At 38.5% G+C, this 7,785-nt stretch overlaps 1 pseudogene; it reads right to left on the bottom strand.

The window, feature by feature from the left end:
- Positions 1–3,421: 3,421 nt before the first annotated feature.
- LOC120099512 (small nucleolar RNA SNORA17) lies at positions 3,422–3,505 on the bottom strand (annotated as a pseudogene).
- Positions 3,506–7,785: the final 4,280 nt, after the last annotated feature.

The raw sequence follows: 7,785 nt of genomic DNA on the forward strand, positions 1-7,785 counted from the left end.
CTGCTGATGAGTCCCCTTTCTTCTGATTGGGTTGCCCTGTCTAGCCTCAGTATGAGGGTTTTCACCTTACTCTAGCAGACTTGTTTTGTCCAGGTTAACTGTCTTCTCTTGAAGGTCTGTTCTTTTCTGGAGAGAAACAGAAAAGGAGTAGATCTTGGCAAGAGTGAGGTGTGGAGAGGAGATGTGAGATGTGAGGGGGGAACTGTGTTTAAAAACCATTGTATAAGAGAAGAATATATTTTCAAAAATAAAATAAAACGAGACAGAGCCCAGCAACAAAAATAACAAACCCCTTTCCACAGAAATATTGATTGGATATTTAAGCATCCACATGCAAATGATTGAAGTTAAACATTAAAGTATCTTGATAATTACAGGTGTCCAACCAGCAAAGTATAGTATTTACTGAGTATTCATACTGATCTACATGCTACTCTATATGTCATGTAAATCTTGACTATGACAGTTATAGAAAATCTCATGTCAACAACATGATAATTGATATAGTGAGCTTCATTTCAGGTATTTGATCTAGAAAGTTGTTACAAATAAAATTATATTAACTTAAGCTGTTAAATTTGTGTAGATTCATTACAGAAGCTTTAAAAAAATAAGCACATACTCCAAAGGTCCCAATCCTATGAAGCCTATTTTGGTGGTTTGATTCATAGACTTAGGTGTCTGAATGCTTGGGCTTAGGAGGGGCACTATTGAAGGAGGTATGGCCTTGTTGGGGGAAGTGTATTACTATGAGAGGTGGGCTTTGAGGTCTTTATGCTTAAGCTCTACTCAGTGGGGATTGACAGTCTCTTCCTAGCTGCCTTCAGATGAAGATATAGAATTCTTGGTTCCTACAGCACCGTGTCTGACAGCTCACTGCCATGTTAACTGCCATGACAATAATGGGCTGAACCTCTGAAACTGCAAACTAGCCCCAATTAAATGTTTACCTTTATAAGAGTTGCCTTGGTTATGGTGTCTCTTCACAGCAATAAACCCCTAACTAAGACCCATGCAATTTTCATATGGTACCTTTAACCTTGGAATCTGACAAATTTAAACCTTTAAATGCATTATAAATGGATATTCTTTTATTTTAGAATGTTCCTCTATTTTGGAATTAAATTCATTTAATTCTGCTTGATTTGATGTCTCTACTATTTTGATTTTTTGAGTTTTCTGCAATAAATGATTTTTTTAAATTCATCTGAATACAGTACTTACTAGTTATTTTCAGGAGCATTGATGAAACATTAATTTTTGTAACTTAGTAGCAGATTTTTTGGTGAAATTTCTGAAGACTTTTGGTAACTTACTTAGCATTAGATTTTTTTAGTGAACTTCCTAAAGGCTCTCATTTCATATTGTAAAACTGCACTTTTTAAGAGAATAGAAGAAATTTAATAAAATAATGGAAATATTACTTTTTCTGTTTTTAGTTTTCTTATTAGAAGAATTTGTTGTTGTTGTTGTTGTTTATTGGTTCTTTGTGAATTTCACACTATCTACTTCATTCTCATTCATCTCCCCCTCCCCTCTTATCTACCCTCTACCCTTGTAATCTCCCACTAACAAAGAAAATAATCTCATCGTGCAAGCTGCAGTATGATACAGTGTGGTCCACAGTATTCCTTTTTGTCTATACTTCTTTGCTTGCAAATATTCCTTGTAATAACTCACTGGTCTGTTATAAGGCTTCTGGCTTCTGCTACACTATCAATACTGGAACCTCACTGGAACTCCTTTTGAATTTGCTGTTGTTGCTTTGTGTTATTATTATACTGTTTTGGATTTGTTGGACAGCTCCATCATGTACTCCAACAGTCCATCAATAGTGTAGATGTTGGGGTGGGCCAATTCAAAGCCCTGGATCTAGGCCTGAGAGGAATCTGCGCTGGAAGCCTACAAACTTTCCTGCTCTCATGCTGTTAGGCATGGCTCCCCACAACCAGGGCCAGCTGTACATGCTGCCCAGACAAAGTGCATGACCTGCTGTTCTCTTGAGTGTTGTAGCTTGTGAGGGGCAGAGACAGTTCTTCTGCTCTCAAGATGCAGTCTGGGCCAACTCTCCGGCTTATAGCAGTGGTTCAAGCAAAAGAGAAAGGAGAGTCATCTCTCCTTCACCAATTTCACCTAACAGCAGACAAAAGGCAGGGCTTACTCTCCTACCTCCATGTTCTCAGGGGTGGCTCACTAGCACCCCTACATCCAGGGCTGTGCTATTCAAGTAAGGTGCAGAGCAAAGTGCAAGTAGGAGGGGGCATCTTTCCCTTGCAAAGTCTCTGCATGGCAAATAAGTAGCTGTGTCAACTCTTGCATGCTCACGTACTTAGGGTAGGCTTGCCTATGCCCCCTATCAGGGTGAGCTATACTGTGCTGTCAAGGAAAGATGCTTTGTCCCCTTTCCTGGGTACTGCAGGTGATAAGGCACAAGGCCATCTCTTCTGCTTTCATGACACCAGAGCTAGGTCACTCACTTGTTGCAGGTGGTGAAGTGGAAAGAGAAGAAGATTGTCTCTTGTTTGTTCATGCTACTAACAGGAGACCAGTGGTTGGGCCAGCTCAGCTTACACACAACTCCCACAATGTGTAGGGCCTGCAGCTCCAGAGTACTGCAGCTGTCAGCTAGGGGTAGGGTCAGTTCTCCTGCTCCCATGCCCCTAGTGCCAACTCTTCCAGGATGCCCAGGTGAGAGGTGGAGCCAGTTCTCAGATATTAATATGTTCTCTGGCAGCAGTCCACACTAGGGATTTTAGCATGCCCATGTTTGGTGGTAACAGTCCTCTGTGTGGAATCCAGGTGTCATCACAGGACAGGAATCCACCGTGGTTTTAGGTGGCATCACAAGCTAATCACATCAGGTTGTGATGTGAGTACCTCACATCAAGTCTCCTCCAAGTCTCCAGTTCTACCTTTCTCCATTGTACTCACTTCTTTCTGTTTCTCTTTCTCTTCCATTTTTCCTCCACTTACTTGCATATTTTAATGGTACCCAGAGGCTCTGAGAGTCTGAGATAATCTCAGGAGTGATCACAGGAGTGCTATGCCATGCTTACGCATTAAGGCATTGGACAGAGGTCATCTAGGGCATGGTCTGTCCCCTCTCTCCCTGAATAGCAAGAAGCTTGTGGTCATCTCAGGCTAGGTCTCTGTCCAGTTCCCATAGTAATAGTCTAGTAGTCATCTTGGGACTGCTCCTCAGCTGAGCTCACCTACATGACAAGAATGGTCTTTCTCAGCCTCACAATGGCCCTAGGCTCATGGTTCTAAGCAGAGTTTTTCTAATCTCTGGCTTGTTCCCCATCCTGGGAGCCTGTCCAGAGCTATGCACTGCCAGACTAGTGGTTGTCCCAGGCAAACTCTCTGTTTTGTCTCCCTGGTGTTGGACTAGTGGTCATCTCAGGCTTGCTTTTTTTCAGGAAATGTTAGGCTATTAATCAATCTGATGGTCATAGGTCAGATCACTGAGAATAGACAGATTCCCTCTCTTCTCTGTAACTGCAATGCTTCTTGGGCCAGGGTGGGGGAATATTTATACTAACAAGGGGGCATTGGTTTTCAAACTGAAACTTTTCAGAACATCAATAAAAAGATTAAAATAATGCATAATAAAAATATTACATGAAATTATAAAAATACTGATTAGAGGATTCTTTATGTTTCTAGAGAAAATAACCAACAAAACTATGAATAATGACAAAACTGTGAAGAAAACTACAAATTAAAATGACCTAAATTCCAAGGACAAATATTGTGTCTAGAGGAAACTAGCTTAGAACTCACAGGATAGATGTCCCCACAGAGAGAAAAAAATTATTGACATTCTTTATGTACTTAGTAGGAAGGAATTTTATAGAAGGTTTAAAATTTTAGGAAGAAGAAATATAGGAAAATTTTATGAAGGATTATAAAGTGAGAAATTAAAACAATTATAAACTTTAAAAGTACATTTGTAACTTAAACAATTGTAATTCATGTGCCTGTGAAATGAATACTACTCTAAGTAGATCTAATAGTGTAAATATTAAAGAATAATTTAATAAAATTATAAGATTTTTGTATTGAAAATATGTTTTAATAAGTAATCACTATGAATAAAAGATAAAAACAGCACTTTAAAACTGATAAAAACAAGAAATATCAGAATGTACATATTATTTTGAATAGAAGAAATAATAAGAGGAAGACCTAAGAGATTTAAAACTGTATTTAGCCATAGGGAAGGATGAAAACTGCTATTTTTCTTAAAAACACTCTTTTGTAGTTAACATAGGTTTGCTCTAATTTATTTTCAAATATACTAAATTTCCTTTTTAATTATTTAACTGCTTAGAAGTATGTGAGGGATACCTACATAAATCCTAAAACTAATTATAAATCCCCAAATGCCAAGTTGATAAGAATGCAAAGCATTGGTAGAAACTTGAAAACAGATACCACATAAATAGGAAATAAGCATAGATAAGATAGAATAGTAAGCCAGAAAGACAGAATTAAATCCATCGAGATATAATGTCACATGTGCATCTATGTTATACAATGGATCAAAGACCTCAATGTAAAATCAGATGCACTAAATCCAATAGAAGAGGAAGGGAGGAAAAGCCGTGATAGCATTAACACTATAGACAATTTCCTGAACAGAATACCAATGGTACAGGCACTAAGATCAACGATTAATAAATGGTACCTCATGAAACTGAGAAGCTTTTGCAAGGCAAAGGACACCATGAATAGGACAAAATTGCAGCCTATGGAATAAGAAAATAATTTCCACCAACCCTAAATCCAAAAGAGAGATTATATCCAAAATATATGAAGAACTCAAGAAACAAGACATTGACAAACCAATAACTCAATTAAAAATTGGGTACAGATCTAAACAGAGAATTCTTTATAGAGTGGCCAAGAAGCACTTCAGGAAATGCTCAAAATCCTTAGTCATCATGAATATACAAACCAAAGGACTCTGAGATTCCACTTTTACATCCATCAGAATGGCTAGGATAATAAAACTCAAGCAAGGACTCATGCTGGTAAGGATATGGAGAAAGGGAACACTGCTCTCTTGGTGGTAATAGTCCAAAATTGTACAGTCTTCTGGAAATCAGGATGGCAGTTTATCTGAAAATTGGAAATAATTCTATGTCAAGATCCAGCTATACCACTCCTGTGCATATACAGAAAATATGCCCCACTATACCACAAGGACACTAGCTCAACTACAATCATAACAGCTTTATTCATAATAGTCAGAAATTGGAAACAGCCTATTTGTCCCTCAGCAGAAGAATGGATAAAGAATATGTGGTATGTTTTCACAATGGAGTATTACTCCGTCGTTAAAAATACAATGGCAACCTGAAATTTGCATGCAAATGGATGGAACTAGAAAATAGCATCTTCAAGCTCTTCCAAGGGGCTCGAGACCCCATATGAACAACAATGCCAACCAACCAGAGTTTCCAGGGACTAAACTACTACCCAAAGACTATACATGGACTGACCCTGGACTCCAACCTCATAGGTAGCAATGAATAGTGTAGTAAGAGCACCAGTGGAAGGGGAAGCCCTTGGTCCTGCCAAGACTGAACCCCCAGTGAACGTGATTGTTAGGGGGAGGGAGGTAATGGGGGGAGGATGGGGAGGGGAACACCCATAAAGAAGAGGAGGGAGAGGGGTTAGGGGGATGTTGGCCCGGAAACCGAGAAAGGGAATAAAACTCGAAATGTAAATAAGAAATACTCAAGTTAATAAAGATTTAAAAAAGAAGAAGAAGAAAATAGCATCTTGAGTGAGGCAACCCAGACCAAGAAAGACAGACAGGGTAGGTATTCACATAAAGTACATGCTGCACTCCACAGACCCAAAGTAGCTAAGTAAAATGGATTCAAGGGGGACAGTTAATTTCACTGAGAAGGGTGAATAGAATATATATCTCAGGGAAAGGTGAGAGAGGACTGGATGGGGGTGGAGGTGAGGGTGGGAACAGGAGAAATCAAGTGCGAGGAGGGAGAGAGAGGATACTGGGAGAGAAAACTGAAATGGAGCCTGGAGCATCTCTTCGATAAGCTAGAAACCTAACACAATGTGAAAACTCCTAGGAAACTATGAATGTGACCCTAGCTAAAACTCATAGCAATGGTTGATGTGGACCCTGAATTGGCCAACTACAGTAACCATGCAAGATTTCTAATGGATGGATTGGAACACAAACCCAGTCACAAAAAATTCTACCCACAATTTGTCCTGCTTACAAGATGTGTAGGAATGAAGATGGAGAAGAAATTAAGGGACTAGCCAACCAATGACTGGTCCAGCTTGAAACTCATGTCATGAGAGTGATACCACTCCTGACACTGTTAATGATATTCTGCTGTACTTGTAGACAGAAGCTTAGCAAACTGTCATTAGAGAGGCTTCACTCAGCAACTGACAGAAACAGATGCAGAGACCCACAGCCAAGCACTAGAAGTAATTAGGGAGTCTTGTGGAGGAATTGGGGGAAGAATGAAGGGACCGGAAGAGGACAGGGACCCCACAGGAATACCAATGGAGACAATCTGGATCCTTGGGCGCTCCCAAAGGTTGAACCATTTATTAAAGAGCAAACATGGGCTAGAACTAGTCTCCCCTGCACACATGTAACAGTTGTGCAGCTTGGTCTTAATGTGCGACTCCTAGAAGCAGGATCAGGGGCTGTATCTGACTCTTTTGCCTACCTTTTGGACCTTTTCCCCCTAGTGGGATACCTAGTCTATCCTCAATAGGAGAAGATCAAGTCTTACTGCAACTTGATATGCCAAATCTGCTTGACATCAATGGGAGGACTCCCTTTTATTGAAGTGGGAGGAAGATTTTATGGGAGAGGAAGGGGAGGTGGGGGAGAACTCAAAGAGGAGGGGGGAAGGGATACTGCAGTCAAGATGTAAAATAAACAAATTTGTTAGTTAAAAAATAAATGATTCTGAATTTTCCTACTATTGCACATTAAATTTGTATAAACACACACATATATTTGATTTTCATCATTTTGTCAAGGGAGTGAGTTTTTATTAAATCTAGAGCCTGCCACTGAATCTTTCTATGCCTTCTTGTCAGATTCTTCTTTCTTACACTTGATCTCACTCTTGTGTTATCTTTTATAATTAGGTTTTCACTAGAGCCACTTCTGTTCTCTTAAAATTCCAGAAGTAAGAGCTAAATAATCTATTTTATTTGGTGTTTATAGAGTAAGTTAAGCTAAGCTATTCCATTAGTAGTAATAGGAAACAGACCATAAGCCACCCAAAATATGCAGTCTTAAACTTTATTTTCAGATAATTCTAGTTTCAAAGCAAAACAGACCAAAATGCACTAATGATTTTTTGTAGCCTCTGCCTCCAAATATAGGAATTCACCACTATCACTTTTCCACACTGTGATTATAATATTTTAAAAATGGTAAACTTAATATTGAAATGTTAATAACATATAAAGTGAATAGTTTGTTAGGATTCAGCCATAATGTGGTATATTCTACTGTATTGATAAAAATAAAATAGCACATATCCATAACTATAAATGTATTAGATGTACTTATGTAAATATATTAAATAATTCCATTAATAAAGTAATATAAATATAAAATGTGTTTATGTAAATATGAACCTAATACTTTTTTAAAGATTTATTTATTTATTATGTTTACAGCATTCTGCCTGCATGTATACCTGCAGGCCAGAAGAATTACCCTAGATGCCTAGAACAAATGAAACTCAAGACGGATGATCAAAATGTGAATGC

Source organism: Rattus norvegicus, chromosome X, assembly GCF_021556685.1.
Source record: "Rattus norvegicus strain SHRSP/BbbUtx chromosome X, alternate assembly SHRSP_T2T, whole genome shotgun sequence".
In the NCBI taxonomy this organism is placed as follows: Eukaryota; Metazoa; Chordata; class Mammalia; order Rodentia; family Muridae; genus Rattus; species Rattus norvegicus.